We start from the raw sequence: 25,971 nt of genomic DNA on the forward strand, positions 1-25,971 counted from the left end.
TTCATTTCTTGTGCTTCTGTGAGATACACTTTTTTTCTTATAACCACTATAGCTACTTTGAATGTATTTCCATTCATTGCAACTTGGCTAAGATCCCAAGCAGTTTGTCTGCCGAGTGTTTAGCTAAGCTACCCCATGGTATTGTTGCCTCGGCATCCATTTTGTTTGGCTAAGTGGCCCTCTGGGTGCCTTAAACTGACACTCGCCCCTCATACAAGGGCATGCCCTAGAAAACAGCCAGGAGAGTCACAGGTAAGTTAACTTCCTGATACGACTTCCCCAATAACCCTTGTGATCAAAGTCTCCCTTACCTCCAAGAGCCCTGTGTCCCTTAGTTAGGAGCCCCGTGGAGCTTACCAAAACCCTGCTTCTTTTGGTTCGAATTGAGCCTTAGCTCAGGAACCCCAAAGCATTCCACCCACGGACTCTACCCTAATATAAGCGTGTGCCCCAGGTCCTGTCCCTGCCTTGACCTCCCCCTCCAGGGCTGCTGAGTACTTCCCCCAGGATAAACCTCTCCATTTCAATTTCTCTTGTGGTCTTTTGTTTTGCTCACCATCCTACACCTGGGGCTCTACTTATCAAATGTTAATTCAACGAAGTCACAATAACCCCCAAGACAGATTACAGTTGGTCAGTTCTTCTGTATCTGTGGGTTCAAAAAAATTTTTTTTCGGAAGATTCCAAAAAGCAAAACTTGAATTTGCCATGCACTAGCAACTATTTCCATAGCACTTCCATAGTATTAGGTATTACACATAATCTGAGATGGTGATTTAAAGTATAGGATGTGTAGTTTAAACGCAAACACTATGCCATCTTATGTAAGGGACTTGAGCATCTGAGGATTTTCATACCAGCAAGGGTCTTGGAACCAGTCCCTACGGATAGAGGATACTAAGGGACGAATCTGCTCTCAGGCGTGTGGAGAGTTGAATGTGTGGGGAGGGGGGACCCTGAGGGAAGGAAATCAGCTGGAGTCAGTCCTTGAATAAGGGGAAAAGGAGCAAACATAGAAGCAATAGTGACGGTAAGGAAGGAATGGGATAATCGCAACTCACCGGCAGGTCCCTGAATTCTCTTGCTGATTTGTGAAATCAATCAGTGGCCCCACTCAACCCAGACTTCTTGACCTTTGCCTAAAGACCAGTTAGTGCCTAACCTTGCCACCTGCTCCTCATTTACTAGTGATAAGGAAAAGCAGCAGCAGTATCTGCAGGATCCAACAGCTAATGGAGCTCACGAAGATACGAAAGACTGACTCGGAAAGCACACTCCACACGCAAAGGTCAGTTGCACACGCCTCCCTCCCCTCCTTTTTCCCCTTCTGGAAGCTGCACAGGAAAATTTAGAGAATGATCCAAGTCCTGGTTCCCCCGAGCTCTGCCTCCCCACCCCCGCCCACGCCCGCAGGAGGACGGAGCAAGTTGGTAGAACTCTCTTTCTCAGGTGTCCCTACCTTCACTTTCACTGCAACCTTTCTCTTACCTTCTTCTCTTCTACCTCTCTGCCAAATGTGACTCAGGAAAATCACGCCCTATTTAGGAACCAAAAGAAAGCTCCTAATAATGGCTACACCCTGAAGAGCAGCGCTAGAGGTACTCGGTCCTAAGGACGGGGAAAAAAAGGAGAATCCAAAGTTTAGAGGTTAAAATTAGACACAAATGAAAAGGCCTTCTCCACCTACGAGTCACGCAGATAATAAGGCCGTCTCCTGAGAAAAGAATTCCATCTATTTCCTCATTCTTCTCCGGTGAAGTTGCTTTCCTACTGACATTAGCAAACAAAATAAATACAATTTATCTTTTATGCTTGTCCCGGCATCTGATAGAACACCTGGCACTTCCTAGATTCTCTATCAGTGCTTTTGCTTTGGGTAGATGGAGATTGTAAGTTGATTCAATATATTATTTTTCTGTTTGGGTTAATTATTCATGCATTATTAACGTATAAATGTAATGTAGTTATTAACATAGTATTAGTGCATGGTATAATGTATTAATGTAGAAACGATACATTAATAGTTATAATTCATTGTAAATGCATTGGAATAGTTTAATAATTAATACACATTTATAATAAATTATAATGATTTAAGCATAAAGATCTAATGTAATACATTGTGAATACATTGTAAATACACTGTAATGATTTCATTGTAAGTATATGAGATATGATATTTTAGGTGCACATACCAGTGACTCTACAACTTTGCTTCTATGGGAGAAATGAAAAGTTTATTCAGAGGGCCAAGAATATTCTTAAAAACAAGCTTTTGGAACACTTCCAATTTGTATATCATGCAATGGATGGTCATTATTTATATTTTAAATGTGTTTAACTTTTATTTTGATTTTAGAATTTTCTGATTGCTTTAAATCTAGCTCCATAACCAAACCTTCATGGAATAAGAAATGAACCCAAAATATGATCATTTCAGTTGGCTGTGACTCCTTGCCAGGACTTCAGAAGCCCTTGTTTCCAAGTCTCTGCCATTGGCGGGGCCTTAAGAACCTACAGTGTCTTTTAGTTTTATCCACTTCCATCGGTTCTATTTTTGTATCTCCATACTTAGCACACAGAACTATCTTTGTCACTCCAGCTGACTGGCATGAGAGTCCCCAGGGCATAGTAGTTATACAAGATTATTGAAGCATACTTCCTACCCTTCAAATAAGACAATGCAGACTGCAGAAAAGACATCAGAAATGGTCACAATGGTAGAAGCGTGTGTGTGTGTGTGTGTGTGTGTGTGTGTGTGTGTGTGTGTGTGTGTGAATTGCTAAAGATTTCTTTCTTTGTACTAAGTTTTATGCATTATTAAGAGCACAACATCTATAATGCTTTCTAGAAGTTCATTTTAGGCTGTGTAATATCTGTTCCCATGTCTAAATTCACTTGGAAACATCATGATAAAATAAAGTTTCTTATAATCATATAACCCAGATTTCAAAAATTGAGAGTTTTTTAAAACCTCTATTACCCTTATTCTCAACTGAAGAATCCATCGTTACTCGCAGCATTCCAATTGATCCAACGAACAGTTGGACTGTTCTAAGAGGCCAAAACTTACAAACTGTCAATCCTTTGCTTGCCTTTCAGTGATTCAGTTTTATTTGATACATGTAAGAGTGGCCTGCTGAGTACATCAGAAAGAAGACTGTGAGTCCTGAACAGACAGCAGAATCTCACAGCCCAAACTCCACATGCCATTCATGTAACCGTGTAGCACTGCAGCTCTGCTGTTGAGGTTTGCACTGCCCACTCCAGTAGCCACTAGGCACCTCAAGCCACTGAGCACATGAAATGAGGCCCGTCTGAACCGAGGTATGTAGCAGGCATAAAATACACCCTTGGATTTCAAAGACTTGGTACCAAAGAAGAAGGTAAGATATCTCATTAACAATCTTTTATATTGATTGCATGTCGAAATGATAATGTTTTGGATATGTTGGGTTCAACAAACGAGATTCTTAAAACTAATTTTTACCTGTCTCTTTACTTCCTTAATGTGGCCACTAGAAAATATAAAATGACATATGTGGCTCACATTTGTGGCTCACTTTGTATTTCTAGTGGACAGTGCTTGGTCTAGAGGCCTCCACAATAAATTGCATGACCAGTAATTAGTCTTCCAGATTGGAAGTCAGAGCCGCTGCAGAATTTTACTCCAAATCAGGCTAATCAGAGGAGAATATGACCAGGAGTAAAGATTAAAGCAGCCCCTACATGTTTAGTTTTTCCAACCAAAGCATTTTAATGATACCCATCAGGACAGTTAAGTCATGTCTAAGGACACAAGCCACTGGTTGAGATACTGATAAATGTCACTGAAGTGCACATAGTACCTGCCTTACTTAGCTCTTTCCCAGTTGATAACACATCCTTCATTTTCATCTCAGTCGTTGTTAACTGTACTCATTTCATAGCACGGAAACAGGAGGGTGAATCATGAATTCACTTGTTTTGACTTTTTGTTGTTGGTTTCCCCCACCATTGCTGTTAAAATGAAGACGAGGGATCTTTTCACAGAAAATAGAAACGTGAATTTGATTTTTAAAAATTTAATGGAAAATAAAACTTCTAAGATTCTGTGTACGGGCAACAGGGGGCTAGTTATTATTATAGCAGCATTATAACTGGACATGTCGTGCACATGGAGAAGTTCACACTGACACTGAATATTAACATACATAAAAATTCAGTCCCAAATCACTGATGTGGGATTACCAGATTACTGAATTAAAAACACATTGGGGGTCACTACTGCCAGCGAAGAGTTGTGTAACTGCTGGTAAAAACAATAGTGATTTCAGGAGTAGATTGAAAACAAAACAAAACAATAATATCTTTGTAATGTTCTGAAATTGTTGCACTAATAGAACTAAGACAGGCTCCAATGCGTTTCCCAGTCTGATTTGCTGACCATCTTGTCTGCCCATAATTGTTTTCTGCCATTCATTTCCTCCAATTGTCAATTATTGCTAAAACAATTATGAAAAAAACAAGTGTCTGTCTTTGTTTCCTGTTGCCCATGAATACAGTGAAGTCATAGACCAGACTAGTGCATCATAATCTTTTCCATTACAATGAATTATGCTGTCACAAACAGGATACAGTGCTTTACTGGGCAAAGAAGCCTAAGTGGGGCTGAATTAGCACAAACCTGATTGTCAGCCATGACAGCAAGAAACTAGAGCACTGGGACTTAGTTTTCCACTTTTTCAAAACATACTGGTTTTTGTACCTGATCATAAAAGTACATGGATAGACCTAGAGACTGTCATACAGAGTGACGTAAGTCAAAAAGAGAAAAACAAATATTGTATAATATTGCTTATATGTGGAATCTAGAAAAATGGTACAGATAAACTTATTGGCAAAGCAGAAATAGAGACACAGTTATAGAGAACAAACTTATGGATACCAAGGGGGTGGGGAGTGGGATGAATTGGGAGACTGGGATTGACATATATGCACTACTATGTATAAAATAGATAACTAATGTGAACCTACTGTATAGCACAGGGAAATCTACTCGATGCTCTGTGATGACCTAAATGGAAAGGAAATCTAAAAAAGAGGGGATATATGTATATGTATAACTGATTCACTTTGCAGTACAACAGAAACTAACACAACATTGTAAAGCAACTATACTCCAATAAAAATTTAAAAAATAAAATAAAATAAAAAATAAAAGTAGTACATGCTATCCCAGAGACAAAGTAGAAAATAAAAATCACCTTTACCTCACTGACCAGAGGTTCTTATTGTTAACATTTTGGTGTAGGAATTTTTAGTTCTTAACTCTTTTTCATATATACATTTATAATTTTTAAGAAAATGGGATCACACCATGTATATAATTTTTTGTCTTCTCTTTTTCACCTAACATTACTACAAAGAGTTTCCAATGCCATTAAATATTTTAATGTAATTTAATGGCTATTTGTAATTCCATATTGTGGAATATTATTTGACAATTTCCTTATTTTGTATATTTGTCCAAAATTTGTCTGTTTCAAATAGATAAACTTTCTTTTACATAAAATTTTGCCTCAATCTATGAATATTTCCTTAGGATATATTCCTAAAAGATAGACTATTTACTTTTTTATGTATATATATATATTTTTTTTAAATTTATTTATTTTATTTATTTACTTTTGGCTGTGTTGGGTCTTCGTTGCTGCGCGTGGGCTTTCTCTAGTTGCGGTGAGCGGGGGCTACTCTTTGTTGCGATGCGCGGGCTTCTCATTGTGGTGGCTTCTCGTTGCAGAGCATGGGCTCTAGGTGCGCAGGCTTCAGTAGTTGCAGCACGCGGGCTCAACAGTTGTGGCAAACGGGCTCTAGAGCCCAGGCTCAGTAGTTGTGGCACACAGGCTTAGTTGCTCCGCGGCATGTGGGATCTTCCTGGACCAGGGATCGAACCCGTGTCCCCTGCATTGGCAGGCGGATTCTCAACCACTGCACCACCAGGGAAGCCCCAGACTATTTACATTTTAGTAGAAAAAATATTGTGTATTTTGAAATAAATATTTAGAATAAAATGTCTAGGAAATTTTCTTAACAATCAAAGCACAGATGTGCATTAAAAATTTAATAACCAAGCTTGATATATGTACCTTCCTAACAGGATAAACAAGTGAAATACTTTCAATGATTACAAAGTTTAAGATGAATCTAAAACGGGTCTATCCGAAATGCCCTTTGGGCCAACCAGCTGTAAAAGTCTAAGTAATTCCACGAAGTCCTTTTCCAGAATCTGTTAGCACAACTAGCCTCCAAACCTTTTAGGAGCCCACAGATGATTCTGCAGTGATTCTGTGACCTCTTAGTTTCCTAAAGAGCTTGCTTCTAGTGGCTGCCTGCGCTGTCCCTGACCTGGGCTGAGCATTGTTACCTGGTTCTGCCACTAGAGGGCAGCCAAGGACAGGGAGAGGTGTTTAACACCCTTCTTGGTCCTGTTTCCTCTTCGGTATGGTATAATCTTTATTTCATAAGATAACCGAGGAGAAATCTAAAAATGAGGCACTGAAGGGAAAAACAATTTAGGTAATAAATATACAAATAAGTAAAATCAATAAGAAAATCTCTGTGTACAAACTATTCCCGTTTCCTCAGAGAGATTAACCAAAAGGTGCAGAATTCTGAGGGCTACCGCAGTGAGGAGCAAAGACCAGGCGTCTGGTTAAAAATTGGGTTACAGCATGAACAATTGTGCCTTTAGATCTTTGCAGATGGAGAAAGTGAGTCCACAGCAGATACATACTCCATGGGAATGAGTGGGTACATGGCTTTGAGCTCATGCACACCTGGCTTCCATTTTCTGTCTCTAGGTAATCAAGGACAAGTCACTTAACCTCTCTGAGCCTTAGTTTTCTCATTTATACAATGTGGCTAGCAATGGAACCTGCCCATAGGTGGTTTTGAGCACTAAATAAGAGAATGTATATTAAAAAGCTTGGCATATAGAAAATTCTCCATCAATGTTGGCCATTGTTATTACTTCCAGCCCTCACCTTTCTCCTAAGCTGTTTCCCATTTCTAGCTGTCCACTTACTATTTCTACTTGATGATCCCATCATCACCTCAAATTTAATATGTCTGAAAATAAAATCCTTGCTTCCCTCACTAACTCCCTGAGCTGCTTCTATCTCTTTGGCTATTTCTTTGAATGGACTCTAAGTAAAACATAATATCCTCTCTAACACTTCTTCTCCTCCTAAAACCATATCCAGTTAGTTTGCAAAACATGTGGGATTTGTCCTCTAATGTGTCTCCAATCTGGTTGGTTTCTTTCTCTCTGTTGTCACCAGCACCCAGACCTTGGTGACCTGCTCTTTGCCCCAGCAGGTCCTGCCTTGAATGGGCAGATCTTATTGATGTCATTTCCCTTCTCAAAATCCTCAGTGACTCCCCAGTGTCTTCAAATTAGATTCTAAATTCCTTAGTCTGGCATATTGTCCCACTGCAGTCTGACTTCAACCTCCTCCAGGTGCTTTCCTCTTGTTCCGTATGGGCATTGCCCCTGCTCCTATCAAGCTGGTTGACACAGAGTTCCCTGGTAGGGTTGCCAGTAGGAAATAAAAAACACAGGACACTCAGTTAAACGTGCATCAGATAAACAACAAATATATTTTGTATAAGTATGTCTCATACAATACGCCTCATACACACCAGTGAAATAGGACATACTCTTATTAGAAAAAGTATATGTTGTTTATCTGCAATTCATATTTCAGTGGGAATCCTGTATTTCATCCAGCAACCCAAGTATCAATACATTCCTATCTCTTCCCACGCACACAGCTCCGTTCTTGTCTTGGATGCTCTTATCTCTTGCCATACCCATCAGATCTCCCTCTGCCCTTCAAGGCTCAGCTCAACCTCATCCCTCCATGAAGCCTGCCTGGATCAGGCCTTCCTTATCTGTTCTTATTATCTACATCATTCATTTGGTTCCATATATAGGATGCCTTGTGTTCTGTATAATTCCCACTCTCCAAGTAAATGTTGAGTTTATCAAAGGTAGAGAATGTATTATAAGTAGGAGAACTTAACAAATATGCTTTGGTGGTGTGGTGCTGTGCTGACCTGTAATATAGGATGTGAGGGGATGAGAGCACAGGAGAAAGAGAACATCCAGAGGCCGCTAATCTGGATTTAAGGTGCTCATAGACCCACGAAAATCAATTTGCAACTCCCCCTCCTTCCATAGCATCAGGCCAGGTGGGTATGGCTGCCTGGCCTTGGCATGCTTCTCCCTACCCCCCCCTTCAATACATCCTACAAGTTGTGGATTACATTTGGTGACTAAATTTCTTAAAACTCCACTCTATCTGAAGAGTAATCTGATTTCACTTATATTTCTATGTGAGAGTCGGGGTGGCTGTACTCTGCAACCTGTAAACACATAGTGATTATAGGAGTTATGCAGGAAATGAAGAAATAAATGACTATTTAATTAATAGAGAAGCTAAAAAAATTGGCAATTTTTTTTTTCAGAATTAGCTAACTCTAATAATGTACCATATTCTCAGGAGCTTGAGAATACATCAAGAAAGCTATGAAACTATTAAGCCATTCCCAAGAAATCTATTTTAAATAACTGTCATTTCATGGATACATTTATAAGCATCTATGGGCAACCAGAAACCAATGACCAGCAACAAGACTTTTAAAAGTGAAAAAATACATATTCTTAGAATTAAATACATAACTCATTATTTTATCTATTATTTAAACCTTCAGTGGTGTTTAAAACATTTTTATTCTCATCATGGAAACATATGAATGTGTCAAGTGAGAATGTTCTTTTGAAATTACAAGAGGAAAGGTTCAACATGAACAGAAATCAGGATCACTGTAAGCAATGTCCCTATCGCTGACCCACGTGGAGTAGCAATTAATTAGGTTACCTCAGACTTTTCTTTGTGGAAGTAATAAAATGGATTCAGCACTGAATTCAGGACTTTGCAGCACTGGAATGTCCTGGAAACAAGGGCTAAGAGTTCGTTCTATTTGTTTCTTCAGACCCATCATATTTGTCCAGATTAATTTTATTTCACTCTATTTTTTACAACTTAATTTTAACTAAGAAATATTGCTCTTTCTACTCAAGAATATTATACTTTGCTGTTTCCATGGAATGAATTATAGTTTTCTAATCAGAAGAAAATAACCCTTAAATTCTTCCATGAAAGAGAACAGCCAATGCGATCCACATTGAGACAGAACTGAGCCTTGGCCTCCTGCACTAGTTGCAATCTGGCTGGCTCAGCTTTTCTGGCTTCCAGCTTTGCTATCTTCTTAAGACAGATTCTAAACATACCAGTCTCAAACTGGGATAAGCCAAAATAACAGCAACACATTTCCTTTGGCTCTTCCTTTTCAATAAACCACCAGAACCTTATTCCTTTGTTTGACATCATGGTAACATTAATCAAGTTTCTCCAGGACACAAATGTGGATATTATCAGCGGTGAATGCAAATATGGTGCATCATCTAAACAAACGTACTTGTTTGATGGCAAAGAATGTTAAAAGAAGTTGGAATGTCCCTAGGAGCTTTCCAAGTTTTTGTGGGCAGCATCAACTGCTCTTGGATTTAATCCATTCCCTTTCGACCTTTCCACTTCCAAACCCAGGGACATTTTTTCAGGTCACTCAGAAAATATATGTTGAATGAATGTTTTGAAATAATAACTTAAATGTAAATAATTATTGTGAACAGTTTCTATCACTGGAGCTGTTAAGTGCTGTTTTTTGTGCTCCTAGAGGGTTTTTCTTGGTCTGAAAATGAACGTTCAGGAGAAGCTCTGTATTAAAAAAAATTTAATCTTCACATAATTTTATACAAAATTTAATTTTTAGTTAAAATAACTTTTCTAAAATAGACCACTTTTGCTTGAGGGCCTCTCTATTAAATGTATTCTAAACCAGTATTGATCCCCCCAAAATGGTATATGGATCACTCGTCAGCACTTTGAAAAGGGCAGAAAAACAGACAAATATCAAGAAATTATTTTTCAAAAATGATCTTCAATGAAATTATGTATACTGTTTAATCCCCTGGTGATAATGAAACCAAAGACAACTTAGTGGCGATAAAGCTATCTTAAGGAAACAACTACTTTAAAAACATTATTGTTAAAAACCGAAGATGTCACAAGTGAGGCTGATTTCCACATTTTTTCAGAGATATAAGCAGAGCTTATGAGCTCTTCATGAGTGTCCGCCCTCAAATTATACACACCGTCTGGGGCTAATATCCACAGCGCATAATATGCACGTAGACACAACAAGAGACGGTCTTGAAAAGGACACTTACCTTAACTCGCAGGTGTGGAATCATTTCAAGCTCATCCCTCTGTTGAATCCTCTCTTTCCTTCTGCTTCACCAACCCCTAACAAGTTTCTCTTCCACGTATCTAAACACCTAGAGATTCCTGTTCTCTCTTCTAAAATGCTGCATTCACCTCCATTGCCCAAATCCAGTTCAAAAATGGGGAGAGTAAAAAATTCGAATTTGCAAGCTGTTTACGCCTGACGACGGCAGTGAAGCTGCTAAGCTTTGAGCTCTCTGAATTAAAGGTTGTTTGGCTAAATGGCAGGCACACTTCCTCCTATTCTTTCTGAACTTAGTTTTCCTGCCTCCAGCGGAGCTTTTTCCTTTCCTGGGCTATAAATAGGCTGGTCGTAAGAGTCCGGAGGAAAGAAGAAGGCAGGAAATACATTTGATTTCAAAAAGCAGTCTTGGGGGTGTGTGTGTGTGTTTGTGTGTGTGTGTATGTGTGTGTGTGTGTGTGTGTGTGTGTGTTTCTTTCAAGTGAACACCAATAAACAAGTTAAGGAAAATTCAGCTTTGGTGTGTGCACCATAGTCAATATTTTCTTTGATTTCCTATAACCTCAGTTTGGCTATAAGCTGTCATTTCTCATAAGCAAAGCTTGGGTTTAGAGATGTATTATTTTCTATAGAACATAAAAAAATCTACATCTAAGCCTTCATTTTTCAAAGGATTGCCAAATAAATCAAATTTTCCGGGGGAACTGAGGAAAGGGGCAGACAAGAGGGGTTACCGTAGTTGTTTCTTTTCATTCAAAAGGAGGTGAAGCAGTACTTTTTTTTTTTTTTAAATAAATTTATCTATTTATTTATTTATTTATTTATGGCTGTGTTGGGTCTTCGTTTCTGTGTGAGGACTTTCTCTAGTTGCGGCGAGCGGGGGCCACTCTTCATCGCTGTGCGCGGGCCTCTCACTGTCGCGGCCTCTCTTGTTGCGGAGCACAGGCTCCAGACGCGCAGGCTCCGTAGTTGTGGCTCACGGGCCTAGTTGCTCCGCGGCACGTGGGATCTTCCCAGACCAGGGCTCGAACCCGTGTCCCCTGCATTGGCAGGCAGATTCTCAACCACTGCGCCACCAGGGAAGCCCGAAGCCGTACTTTTTGACGCAAGATTCAACAAAAGGAAAATATCAGGTGAACAAGAAAAGCAGATACTTTTGCTTGGATGAAAGTATGATGTCGAATTTATAAGCCAGTCAGCTATTTGCACTAAATTAATACATTGTCCACAGTCTTGCTACTCAAAGTTGTTTAACTTCTCTCATAATTATATGCAACATAAAGTAAAATAAAAATTAGACGTCATTTTTCACATGTCAGAATGGCAGATCAAAATTTTGGATATTGTCTGCTATCATTGAAGCGTGGAGAAATAAGCATCCGTATAATAGTAGATGCGAGTGTAAACTGGCATAGACTATTTGACAGAGGCCAATTCTCAACCTCTTCCAAAATGTTAAGTGCACATACTCTAAGATACTTAAACATGCTTGATTCTGCAAAGTGGGAGTGGAGATCTAGAAAGGGGAACACTTTAGTTTCTGATATACATTTTAAAAAAACATTTATTTATTTATGTATTTATTTTTGGCTGTGTTGCGTCTTCGTTTCTGTGCGAGGGCTTTCTCCAGTTGCAGCGAGCAGGGGCCAGTCTTCATCGCGGTGCGCGGGCCTCTCACTATCGCGGCCTCTCTTTTTGCGGCGGAGCACAGGCTCCAGATGCGCAGGCTCAGTAGTTGTGGCTCACGGGCCTAGTTGCTACGCGGCATGTGGGATCTTTCCGGACCAGGGCTTGAACCCGTGTCCCCTGCATTAGCAAGCAGATTCTCAACCACTGCGCCACCAGGGAAGCCCTCTGATATACATATTTTGTGCTCTTTTAACTTTTATACTGTGTATGCCATGCTTTAAAAACTTATTAAAAAATAGAATTTTTAAAACTGTTATTACTTAAGTAATAAATAATAACATAGGGTTCATAGGATTCTCTTATCTATTTATTAGCCATCATCTATCTGTCAATCATTATACACTTACTGTCTCAACAAGCTTTTCTTTTCATTGGTTTACACTGGGTAACACTTTAAGCAGCAGCACTGGAATACCCAGGAATCCCTTGGCGGGGGAGGCTGAGTACTGAGAGCGCTGTCCGCAGATCCACGGCGTCAGTAGCCCTTTGATCAGAGTCTCCAGGGCAGGGCCCAGCAATCTGTATTTAACTCCAGATGGTTCTCATGCTTACGAAAGTATGAGAAGCACCAGCCTAGAGAATTATTTTGTTTGTTTGTTTATTAGTATCCCACCCTCTAAAAAGAATTTGAGAGTACAGCTGGGTGACAAGGGTTAATAATACCATACTGCATATTTGAAAGTTACTAAGAGAGGAAATCTTAAAAGTCCTCATCACGAGAAAGAAAATTTTCTGTAACTATGAATGGTGGAGATGTTAACTAGACTTATGGTGGTGATCATTTCACAATATACACAAATATCAAACCATTAGGTAGTACACCTGAAACTAATATCATGTTATATGTCAATTATACCTCAATTAAAATAAGTTAAAAATGAATGAAAATAAAAGGGCTTGAGACAAGTGATTTAATTTTATGGAAAAATAAGGATAACTTTAAACACCTAATGCCAGTGACTCCTATTTAGAAGGCTAGAAGAGTTCTTACACATAAAGGTTAAAAAGACATACTAATTTCCCAGTTACTTTGGAGGAAGCTATCTAAAGCAAGGCAAAAGCAGTGGAAAGAGCAAGCTGATGGTATTTAAGGGAGAGGCAAAAGCACTCTCTCATCTGGGGTTAATCATAATTAAAATGGATGAATTCAAAGCAGAGTTTACTAATGTGGATGTTTGAAAATCGTTGTTACCTGAAATAAAACAAAACAAAGAAAATATGAAGAAATTAAAAGAAAAGTCTCTAAATGCAGACAAAATATTCCACTCCCTATTTTTGTTTAGTAATTTGATGACGGTTTTCTGAGCCAGCCGTTTTTTGTCTATTCGTAGCCTTAATGCAAAGCCCTATCTTTGAGAAACAATAGGTTGAACAATGAGCGCAGCCCCAGCTGGTGAGGGAAAAGCAACAGTATCTGCATCCCAGGCACAGATGGGGAGGAAAAGATTTCTTTTAAAAAAAAGAGAGAGAGAGAGAGAGAAAGGAATGAATGACCTCGTTGTAATAGCAGAAAGGAAGAAGGAAGTCCACGGTGGTCAGGATATAACAGCTGCAGTGTACTGAAGTGGCTAAAAGGTATATGAGTTGACTTTGGCAGAAAAATGACTGGCAACGGGGTAATAAGTTTCTGGGAGCAAACCATCCTCCCATGTGAGAAGAATGAACTCTTCTAAGAAACTCCGAGTACAATTACCAGGCTTTCATTGTTCTCTGGAAACTTTCCTTCTCTTTTTGTGGGGAAATATTTTACTTCTCAAAAAGAACAACTTCATAGAGCTCCCCATATAGCCCATCTCTAGGAATGAAGCATTAAAACATTTATGGAAACAGAAAGGCTCTGTACTCTTAATCTAAAATTAACGATAGACTCTCTTAAAAGGCGTTAGGGGAAAAAGCCAAAGGCCTCGCAAGGAAACGTAATGTGCAAATTTCTTCAACTGCTTTGGTTTTGCAAGTGGAGGAAAATACATTTTTTATTGCAGTCATCTACAAAGAATTTCAATGTATACAATATAAAGGAAACCCAAGCAAAAGTCCTCAAGGAAAATGTGAAAGAAGTCTGCATATTATTTCTCAAATGACCTGAATGCACTGCATGTATCTGAGCCTGTATGCCTTGCAGGTATTTTTTTAAAAAAGCCTATCTTCGTTCACAAAGTGCAGAAGTTCTAAGTGTTACCAAATTGTGGGGAACTGTGTTCCTTTGACTTGAATTGTTGTATCATACTAATAAAAATAAACCAGAGCTGCTGGAATGAGTAATCAAAAGGACAAGTAAAGGATGGGTCTCTAAATTTTAGCAGGAACATTGAAAAGCTGGTTGAAAGTCAGGAAGGAGTTCTACGTTATAAAAATAAAATATAAAAGTTAACAACACTTTGAAGGAATTAGAAGACTTAGTGGGATAAAGATGAACCTTTTCCATTAATTTCCATAAATTGTGTTCATCAGTAGTTTATTTTTTACTTAGCCTAATAATGTTAAAGTTACCTTGCAAAATTATAGTAATCCTGGCACAAATGAAACAGTTCACAGGATCTCTCAGCAGAAACCCAGCCTTGGTTAAAATTCAGTGGAGAAATCTAAATTAGACTGCCCTCACTGGGTTTGGCTTTGGACTGGATTGGTATTCTGTCAGTTTGCCATGCACCTAAAATAAAACAGCACTAGTTTCCATGTAATGATGATTTTAAAAAAATGATCTTGAAACTCTCCAGTTATGAATGTCTAGAGCTTATCAGTTTTGTCAAGACTAAAATCTGATGTCATAATAACTAAAGGAAATTCTAATTGGTGTTGTAGTAAAAGTTTTTCTATTAATTTTAAAACATGGACACTTTCATTTTATTGTTTCTGTCAGTTGTGTGTTCTTTTGGTGAAAAACCTTTGGACTCAACCATAAGGTGGTTTGTGGAGCTAATCACTGATGGAGGCAAGAAGAAGCAAAACCATCACTGGGAGGAAAATATGCAGAAAAGAAAACAGATCATTGTAGGGACAGTGCATGGCACACTTCTGAAGACAGAGGGAGATTGCCATGGGCTTCAAGAGCATTGGTGCCCAAATATTACATTTTTGTGCAACATTTGGAAAGAAGAAGGGAAGGAATTAGGGGGGAGAACATGGCAGTGAAATTGATTTACCTATCTAAGGTAAAATTTATTGCTTTGGCAGACACTCTAGTCTAGTGAAGGCCAAGTGGTAGGTTGGTTGCTGATGTAATAGTTCATACAGGCTCCTTGCTTATACAATAGATTAGTTTGAATTCATAATAGAGTCAATATACTCCATAATCCCCTGAAACATATGACTATACAATTAATGAAAAAAGTATAAACTGAGTTTATATTGATGTTGTCAAGGTGAACGCAATCACAAGCTCTAGAATCCTAACATAAATTACGGGGTGCAAATTCACACCAATTAGATGCAGCAAGTTAAAATAACTGAGTCTGGATTAAAGACCTAAATGTAAGGCCAGACACTATAAAACTGTTAGAGGAAAACATAGGCAGAACACTCTATGACATAAATCACAGCAAGATCCTTTTTGACCCACCTCCTAGAGAAATGGAAATAAAAACAAAAATAAACAAATGAGACCTAATGAAACTTAAAAGCTTTTGCACAGCAAAGGAAACCATAAACAAGACGAAAAGACAATGGGAGAAAATATTTTCAAACACATCAATGGACAAAGGATTAATCTCCAAAATTTACAAGCAGCTCATGCAGCTCAATATCAAAAAAACAAACAACCTAATCCAAAAATGGGCAGAAGACCTAAATAGACATTTCTCCAAAGAAGATATACAGATTGCCAATGAACACATGAAAGGATGCTCAACATCACTAATCATTAGAGAAATGCAAATCAAAACTATAATGAGGTATCACCTCACACCAGTCAGAATGGCCATCATCAAAAAATCTACAGACAATAAATGCTGGAGAGGGTGTGAAGAAAAGGGAACCCTCTTGCACTGTTGGTGAGAATGTAAATTGATACAGCTACTATGGAGAACAGTATGGAGGCTCCTTAAAAAACTAAAAATAGAACTACCATACGACCCAGCAATCCCACTACTGGGCATATACCCTGAGAAAACCGTAATTCAAAAAGAGTCATGTACCACAATGTTCATTGCAGCTCTATTCACAATAGCCAGGACATGGAAGCAACCTAAGTGTCCATCGACAGATGAATGGATAAAGAAGATGTGGCACATATATACAATGGAATATCACTCAGCCATAAAAAGAAACAAAATTGAGTTATTTGTAGTGAGGTGGATGGACCTAGAGTCTGTCATACAGAGTGAAGTAAGTCAGAAAGAGAAAAACAAATACCATATGCTAACACATATATATGGAATCTAAAAAAAAAAAAAGGTCCTGAAGAACCCAGGAGCAGGACAGGAATAAAGAAGCAGACATAGGGAATGGACTTGAGGGCACAGGGAGGTGGAAGGGTAAGGTGGGACAAAGTGAGAGAGTGACATGGACTTATATATACTACCAAATATAAAATAGATAGCTAGTGGGAGGCAGTCGCATAGCACAGGAAGATCAGCTCGGTGCTTTGTGACCACCTAGAGAGGTGGGAGGGAAACGTATGAGGGAGGAGATATGGGGATATATGTATATGTATAGCCGATTCACTTTGTTAATAAAGCAGAAACTAACACACCATTGTAAAGCAATTATACTCCAATAAAGATGTTAAAAAAAATAAAAATAAAAAAGATAAAATAAAATAACTGAGTCTTCTGGTTGTAGCCAATGTGACCCAAAGACTGTCCCTTGCTGGCTTTGAAGAAGCGAGCTGTCATGTTGTGAGCTGCCTCTGCAGAGCACCACGTGGCAAGGCACTGAAGCAGCCTCCCTCCAACAGTCAGCAAGAAACCGAGGGTTTCAATCCAGCAGCATGCAAGGCCTGGACGCTGCCAACCACCACATGAGCTGGAAGCAGCTCCTTCCCGAGTCAAGCCTCAGATGAGACCAAAGCCCCAGCTGATAACTTGATTGCATCCTTGTAAGACTCTGAATCAGTGGACCCAGCTACGTCATGTCTGGCCAGGCAGGCTATAGGAGAGTCTCCTATCAAGTTGGTTTATAGTCATGTGTAGGGTCATCATATACACAAAACCATGTATATTGCATCACCTTTGCTGCATTCTATTAGTGAGCAGGAAGTCATAGGTCCTGCCTATACTCGGGGGGAAGGGGATAAAAGTGTGTGAATCCCAGGAGGCAGGGGATCATGGTGGCCACCCTAGAGTTTGTCTACCACAGTGGGTAACCAACCTAGAAAGAAGAAACAAGTAGACATAATACCAAGTGGATTTCTAAAGAATAGTGAGGACAGTGTTATCCACAGGCAGAACAGACAAAACAACTTCTTAATTTTTCCTCCTTCAAAGCAGTGGGAAGTGCACTGCCTCAACAGAGAAGCAGGTCATCTCTCCACCATTATACACTCCTGAGCAACTCAGTAACCTAAATGTTCTTCTGCTCCAACTCTGAGGTCCTTTCAGTTCTAAGCTTCTGTGACTTTGGACCTGCCCCTTCAAGCCTCTCAAGACATTTTGGAATGTCACAAATCCTGGTTGTATTCATACAATACATTTGGTGACCATTGTGTTACTGTTGAAACCTTAAAACGGGGGTGGGGGTGGGGAAGAGCATATATAAAAGCTTAATCCCTTAGAAAAGTTAAAAGACAAATCAGTTGGGGTGTTACTATCTGATCCAATGTTTGATTTTCCACATGAATGTTTATATTTCTAAAGTATGACATCATTCTAAAAATACATGAAGATAAAACTATTAGGCAATTCACTTTGAACAGGCAAATTTTGGGCTAAAACTATGTTCTCTGTGGGGAACAAATTACATTTCATGTTACATCCAAGTAATATTGAGTGTATCAAAAATTACTTTGGCAGTATAAATTCACAGATTCTCAGGGTTAGATAGAGCCTTCACAGACATTTATCTAAACATCCATCTAATGGGCAAAAATCCTCCAGAACATGAAGAACAAATTGTCTTATTAATTTCTAAGTAAAAAGACTGTCATTGCACATCCTCGTGATATCATAAATGTAAATGACTATTAAAATAAAATTATGAATTTAATCTGGATGAGGCAACTCCAAATTGCTTTGCTCACTAGATAAATGACACTTTTTTTTCTTCAGACAAAAAATTAAATTCTAAAGTATATGGTATTTAAAAGTATATTCACAGTTATTCTTGTGTGGACAGACTACACGATGAAATGAACGTTATCAATGTTCTCCAATACTTCCTTGAGAACACGTTGAAAGTTGCAAGTCAGGTTGAAACTAGGAATGCTTCATTTCCATCTAGAGGCTGAAGAGGGATTAAAAAGTTGAAAAAGGAAATGACATTTTTAGAGCTACATGAGATCAGAGGCTCTCAGAGTCTGGATTTCAAAACACTAAACACTAAAGCCACATTTTTGGAGATAGCATCACATTATAGCTCCTTATTATATGGCTTGCTCAAATACATATTAATGCACAATTAATTCTAAAATAAACCACATGCTACAGATTGTATTTTATTTGGACAAGTCCAGCAAAATGCTTTTTTTTTTTTTACTGTATTTTTTCAACCACATGGAAGTCCTTACTAAGTACAAATCTCTGAGATTGAGCCCATAGAAGAAAAAATAAAATTAAATATTTGGTCCTTGCCTTAGAAGCAGCATACCTTCTAAAGCAGAATTTCTCAAACTGTGGTTCAATGACAGCCTGTTTCAACATAACATAGTGTTTATTTAACATGCAGATTTTGGGGCCTCAGACTCAAGAGGATTTCTAAGTCTGTAGGCATAGGGTAAGCCTTGGAATATGCATATATAATAAGCCTGTGATTGTTATTATATAGTGAAGTTTGAGAACCCATGATCCAGGGGTCAAAACAAATATTTTTAACTAATACAAGAGAGTGATCCAAAGGATCAGGTTATGTAATTACTGCATGACTTCTGACTATAGCCATAGCCAACATCAAGGTTCCATATTGGAATACATGTTATAGCATAAACTTCCCTTAAAACAAGTTCAAATTTGTTGCAAATTTAATTTGTGTCTCTCAGAAAAAATCAGGATGGAGGGACCATTTGTTTTTTTCTGGGTGCTAAAAAAATTTTTTCTGCATTTTTTTTATTGTGGTAAAAACACCTAACATAAAATTTACAATCTTAACAAATTTTAAGTGTACAGTTCAGAAGTGTTAAATATATTCACATTGTTGTGAAACAGATCTCCAGAACTTTTTTATCTTGCAAAACTGAAACTCTATACCCTTATAACATCAACTCCTCCTTTCCACCCTCCTCTAAGCCCTTGGTAACCACCATGTTACTTTCTGTTTCTAAGATGAAAGAGCCATTTTTAAAACACTATCCAATGACAGTGTCAGGTCTGAGAAAAAGAGAGCAAGGAGAGTTGAGTCTAAACACCAAAACTGGGGGTTGGATTTAAGAAATGAGATCATAAAGCAGAAGGAAGGAGCAAAGCAAAGACAGATGGATGTAGAAGCAGAGGCATTTTCCAGAATTGAGTTGATATAATTTGGCCTTCTGGATGTGGGTGTTGGAGGCCAGGGAGGTGTGTTCTCTGAAGCCAGATTAGAGCTGTAAGCCACTGTCATATCAGATAACCTTCCTACATCTTTGGTGAACAAATGACTATGATGAAAGTAGATGAGAAGGAGGTCAGAGGATGAAGATTGGGGATTATAAAGGATATTTACCACCTCCAAAATTTGCTGCAGACTTGGGAGATGGGGAGATCTGTGATAAAACCCACTGTGATAGTTTACTAGGACTGGAGTGGTTGAGGCAGGCCGTGGGGCATTGTGGGTCTCTGCTTTCTGGGCACAGATGTCATTAGAATTAAGTGTCAAAAGGCACCATTCGTAATACAGAGCCATCAGAAGTTCTGAAGGGCCATGGTTAATGCTTTGAATAGGCCAGGATCATCCAACAGGGTTGGGGAGATGGCCTGAAGGAAGTCAAGAACTTATGTGAAGGTGTCCTCCAAGGCATTAAACTAATCAATCTGGAGAACTAGACACCTCTTCTGCTGTGTATTGTGGGGTGGCTCTGAAGCTCATCCAAGCCATGCTCTAGGAAAGAAAGCATGGAAAAAGTAGAAAGGGCCTACACTTTGAAGCCAGACACACCCAACTTCAAATTCTACTGCCGCTTACCATCTGGATGACCTTTAAACCAGTGGTTCCCACCCTTTCTGGCACCAGGGACCGGTTTTGTGTAAGACAGTTTTTCCACAGCCGGGCGGGGGGAAGGGAGGGGATGGTTCAGGCAGTGATGCGAGCGATGGGGAGTGATGGAGAGCAGCAGATGAAGCTTCACTTGCCCGCCCGCCACTCACCTCCTGATGTGCGGCCCGGTCCCTAACAGGCTGCGGATGGGAGGTTGAGGACCCCTGCTTTAAACCATCTAAATATCAATTTCCCTATCTACACCTCAACTTCTGACAATAACTACCTACTGGGCAAGGACCTGGGTCAAGTGCTGTGTAACGGGGAGATGCTCTCCTGGTGCAGAGGCACAGTTTCTCCTCTCAGTGATGAAAGCAGCCTGCTAAGAATTGGATGCGGTAAGGATTCTAAGGTCGAGAAGGAACAAGGAAGTCTGGGAGGTATATGGAAGTCTGAGAGTTCTTTGGCTGATAGGTTATTGGGATCCCTAAGTTATGGCGTGGTTTTCATAGCAGAATTGGTGGTCCAAGTCATAGCACCAAAAGGTGTCTTAAGAGGGCCATTAGCTCCCATGACATCCATTAGCCTCCACCCCCAAAGTCATCCCAAATAAGCATACAAACTAAGTAAAAATAGGATGTTTGTTATGCAAAAGCAGCTTAATGACAGACTCCTTAGCTCCCCCTCCCAGCTGAATTGCTACACCCAAGTCATGTATGGAAACTTTGATGCTGTTAGGAGCCTCTGCTTCTACTATGGCTTGAACCTGGAGGTGGGCACTGATTGTTCTGACCTCTGTGGGTGGGGCCTGGCCAGCTTCATTTTCCCAGTAGCAGATGTGTGCTGCTCAGACCAGTCCCCATATATGTGACGTGCCCCAGCACAATACACGGATGGCTATGTGCCCACCTGGAGGTGGCAGCAGAGAGTGGTGACCATAACCAGCTATTGTGGCTTGCAGTTCACCCCTGGAGTTGTGTAGGCTGAGGACGGAAACTAACTCTTCAGGTAGCCATCTCCATTTGTCTAGATTTGGGGTCGATGAATTCCAAAGGCAGCTTGCAAAATGATTCCTAATGTGTGTTGCCTATGGTCATAGAGTAAGACACACCTGGAAAAGAGGGATTTTTTTTGCCTTGTGGCTCTTTCTGGCCCACCATGTTTACTGCAAGGACCAGAATTGCTTTGAGACTGAAGTTATGAGAGCACTTACTCAATGTGTCCTCAGAATTACTACCTGAACATTGCAGAGTACTAATCCCAGTGGTCTTTTCAGCTCTAGACTGGTCCATCTCGTGGCATCTCAACATCTCCACTTGGATGTTCCTGGGCATCTCAAACTCATCATGTTCAAGATTGGATTCCATTTCTTTTTCATTCAATTTTCCCCATGGGAAGTAGGTGAGAAGCAATAGCTTTCTTCAATGCAGCCACTGAAACCAGAAATCTGGTGTCATCCTAGAATCTTCCCTTTTTCCTCTCTTTCACTGGCTTCAAACTGCTCGGATAATCTATGTGACATATCAGTGAATAAAATGAAATTTTGTTGCCTAATTGGGAAAAAAATCAGTAAAAGGGAAATCTGGGAAAGACTTTTATTCAAATGTCTCTCTTACAAGGGAATCATGAGCACATGGGGGGCAGGGCTGGTGATTAGAAACATGGGGAGAGAATTCTGAAGATCTCTAGCTCTGATCTGCGGGAGGAGTTTGAGAACAAAAATTCAAAGAGTTGTTTGACTCCTGTTGCCTGATTCTGAAATGCAGAAGTGCCCGGGCAGGGGACCCTGTGGAGAGGACAGACGACACCATCCTGCCATCGTCCACCCCACAAGGGGCTAAGCAACTGGAGCAGAAGGAAGTTGTGTTTTTTTGTATTGTTTTATTTTTGTCTTAAAGAGATATCCTTCTTAATATGTGTATTAAAGTCGTGAATAAAGACGTAGAGGGTATGCAAACTTGAAAGAGATAGCAACCATACTGAATGACAGAATCAGAATCTCAAAAGATCTTGACGGCCTAAAGTAAAGGGACAAATGACAGAGAGTGAAATTAATAGGACCAAAGGTAAAATTCTGCATTGAGGTTAAAAAAACCAGTTGCACAAATTCAGAATGGGGAGACATGGCTTAACAGGATCCCATACTTTTCAAACTTGTCATTGATGTTACATTAGTCAGCGTATGCTAATTGCTATAATTTCCAAGCCTCAGTGGTTTTAAGATATCCAAGGGAGGAAAAAGTGCCAAAGAGATGACAGTCTTGGCTCAGTCAATTGACTGCTTCTAGCAAGTCTTCAGACATTCCATTAATGTGTGCCCAGTAAGGAGATTTTCAGATAATATCTCATTTTAACTAGGTTAACACTCATATTGGGAAAATGGTTTTAAAAGCTTTCTGCAAAAAAGTAACTGGTGAAAGAAAGATAACAGCAAAATGAACTTAAAGAAAATGGCAGAGCAAACCTTTCTACTCTGAGTACAAGTCAGCTGCATTATGGTAAAAAAAAAAAAAAAGAATGATAATGTGATTAGAACAGCAAGAAGGAGTCCCTCCAAATCTAAAATTATCAAGAAGACCATTTAAAATATGGATTTACATTGACTTACATTAATGGACGTATACATTAATGATAAAATTCTCCCTAGTTGGCTAGCATATTATGTCTTGAGATCTTATCTATTAATAATATGAATTCCAGTGATTAACCAGACATTTAAAAGCTAAGCATTCAGAACAGGAAGACAAACTTCAGCAGTTTTTTGGAGATTTTTAAAGTTATGTGGAACAAACCCAGTTCTTGACAAATCTCATGAAACCTACTGATAATTGCTTAGAAGCCTCTTTTGAGGTTTTTCACTTTACAATTAAGGAACAAAAGCCACGAACCATCAGTGTCACTGGTTCTTCCTGCTACAGTAAAAGATGGTTGAAGTAATTATAAAACAAAAGACCAACAAACTCCAAAGCATTGCTTTGTCAGCACACTTTTGGTGAAGTCACATAGAAAACATTGCTGAAGATATGAAGAAACAAATATTAGAACAGATTGGCCATGTATTTGGGTGAAAGTACAAATGTTTGTAACATGTCTCCATCTATGGTACTTGTTAGATTCTATTTCAATAGTTACATTCCCAAAGAACTGCTTTTTTTGTGAGGCATTTAAAAAATCTTACTGAAAAATCCTACCAAAGAATATCCCAGTGATAAATGATTTCATAAATAAAAACAATATTTTTATGGGAAACCTATTGAAGTGTAACCACTGAATTCAGAGAATAAAAGGTATTCCTGCAGAGGAATAAAAGGATTTTGGAAACCCTGACAGGGATGTTCATCTCTGTGGTGTTCATCCAATGTTTCATTCTTTGGGGAGCTAATTCAGTGAAGAAATTGAGGCTAGAAGTGCCAGTGATACTACTTGATGCCACTGATGTGATTGGTTTTAATGAAAACCTTTAAACAGTAGAACTTTACAAGGTTGTAAGGAGATGGTGAGTCTGCTGAGATTGAAAATCCATTTTCTTCTTCTACCTAATATCACTTCCTTCTCATCCCTTCTACAGGCATGTTCCCCAAAACACTCCCTAATGCAGCTCCTGTGTGATGAGTCTGCTTCCCAGGAAACTCAACTTGCAACAGTGGTAGGAGTGGCCCAAGGAAACAGATGCTCACGTGGGATTCTGAAGCTGCCACCTGACTAGCCAGCTAGCAGTGAAGACCCTGATCATCAGAAGGAGGAGGGCTGCTCTATATAATGGGACAGAGAAGAATGTGACGGCATCCTCCTGGTCCACTGGAGTGCCTCTTGACATTTCCTTGCTCATCTTGATGATAAATGGATAAACACAGCAGTAATACTTAAGAAAGTCATGGAGATCAGGAGCTCAGAGGCCTCAGAAATGAAGATCTGGGTCTTGCCAACAGGTAAAGCATCTACTCGGCAAAGACAGTTTCTGAGAATGAGACAATCTAGAATGGGTAGTAGATGATGAGTATCCGTTGTGGTCCCAAGTGCTTGGGCTCCAACTGCTTACAGCCAGGGGTATAATTTATCCTATTAACCTTCTTATCCATTTCCCCCAGGAAAAGAGATCCAACAGCATCTTGGAGGAACTCTTCCCAGAATTTATATGAAGTGGATCTGAGTAGTGCAAATGGTGGACCATAGTGGAAGCTGTGATGTGCCACTCTGTCTCCTTGAAGACTGAAGGACTTATTCCTCCAGCTATTCAGGGCACCATTGGCTGACAGTCATCAGAAATTACTATAGGCTGGAGAGTTCTGCCTTGCACAAAGTTCCCATGCTTCCTTCCCCAGGGCAGCTCAGATCTAATAACTGGTCAATGTGTAATATAAAGGCCCAAATCCCTCAGCTTATCTCAGGACATTAAAGGACATCAGAGCTTCAGGATCCCCAGAGGGTTAGCCTAGCCTTTGCTGAGACCCCATCACAGTGCAATTTCTTCTACTGCTTCCTTCTCTCCCTTTCCACAGTGTTGATCCTGGGAGTGCGCCCTATAAAAGTTTCTGCACACTGATCTCCATCCCAGAGTTTGCTTCCTGGGAACCCCACCCTACGACAAAAACATTGGGACACCTGATGAAATTTGAATATGGACTCTTTTTTAAATAATGGGGTCGTACCAATGTTAAATTTCCTGATTTTTGATCATATATTGTGTTTATATAAGAGAATGTTTTTGTTCTTAGGAAACACACTGACAAAAACAGAAATAAAGGCACACAGTATCTGCAACTTAATTTCAAATGATTTAGAAAAAATTTGTACATGGAGAGGTGGAAGATCAGACAAAAAGAAGAAAATAGGGCTAAATGGCAACAATTGGCGAATCTGGGTAAAAACTATGGAGGTTATTTATACACTTCTTGCAACTTTTCTGTAAGTTTGAATTTACATCAATATTACAAATTACCAAAGTAAAATGACCAGACCTCATACCATTCTCAGAGATTCTGATTCCCTTGGGTGCTATTATATTTCCAGCACTCAGCTCCAGTCTGTAGGTATTCAATAAATATTTACTGAGTAAATGAATGAGTTAATGAGTAACCTTGGAAGTTAAGATAATGAGTTCAGTTTTGGATATGGAGACCTTTGAGTGCCTGTGAGTCCTCTTTTGAAAGTCCACTCTAGGGACTGAATAACCTTTTGCTCAATTCTGAAGGTAACAAGTGAAGATATAACTCCTGTGTCCTTTTTTGAGACCATTATTCTCCCTAGCGTTTAGAAGTCTGAAGTCCCTATGAGACCTTGTGTAAACAATATCTCATCACTTTGGACCTAATTTGATTTTTAAATGACATAGTGACTGAGTATTGACCTTAAATGATGGAGAAATGGCCTGACTTCTGTGGGCATCCAAATTTCTGTATCCTGTTTTGACCACAGTACACATAATTATCTTTCCTTTTTTAATTTTTTTAGTTTTGAACTTTAGCCTAGCAAGTCGGAAGCATATCACATTAAGGTGTTCTGGTAGAAGTTAACTCCAAAAGCATGGCATTTGTAAGTGGGCAAGATGGACTAACTAATGAGTAGAAGGGGAAAAAAAAGCGGGGGGTGGGGGGGGAACTCCAAGGATTGTTACTGCCCTCCAGTGGTGGTGCTCTCAGATACAGATGGTTCAAAGCCCATCATTCATCT

The 25,971-nt window shown here is 39.4% G+C and overlaps 1 protein-coding gene and 1 long non-coding RNA gene across 5 annotated transcripts in view; one reads left to right on the forward strand and one right to left on the reverse strand.

Moving 5' to 3' along the window:
- The window catches only part of RASGRP3 (RAS guanyl releasing protein 3), a 104,121-nt gene extending 93,547 nt beyond the window's left edge, over nt 1–10,574 (reverse strand). For all 4 annotated transcript variants that reach the window (XR_005022485.1, XM_036873973.1, XM_036873974.1 and 1 more), the window contains exon 1: nt 10,337–10,574. The gene's annotated coding sequence lies outside the window, so the exon portion shown is untranslated. The remainder of the gene's footprint in view (nt 1–10,336) is intronic.
- LOC118906430 lies at nt 1,746–25,385 on the forward strand. The gene is made up of 4 exons (XR_005022486.1): nt 1,746–1,889; nt 3,103–3,386; nt 23,870–24,230; nt 24,390–25,385. It is a non-coding gene; the product is annotated as an uncharacterized LOC118906430 (long non-coding RNA).
- The last annotated feature ends 586 nt before the right edge of the window (nt 25,386–25,971 follow it).

Source organism: Balaenoptera musculus, chromosome 13 (assembly GCF_009873245.2).
Source record: "Balaenoptera musculus isolate JJ_BM4_2016_0621 chromosome 13, mBalMus1.pri.v3, whole genome shotgun sequence".
Taxonomy (NCBI): Eukaryota; Metazoa; Chordata; class Mammalia; order Artiodactyla; family Balaenopteridae; genus Balaenoptera; species Balaenoptera musculus.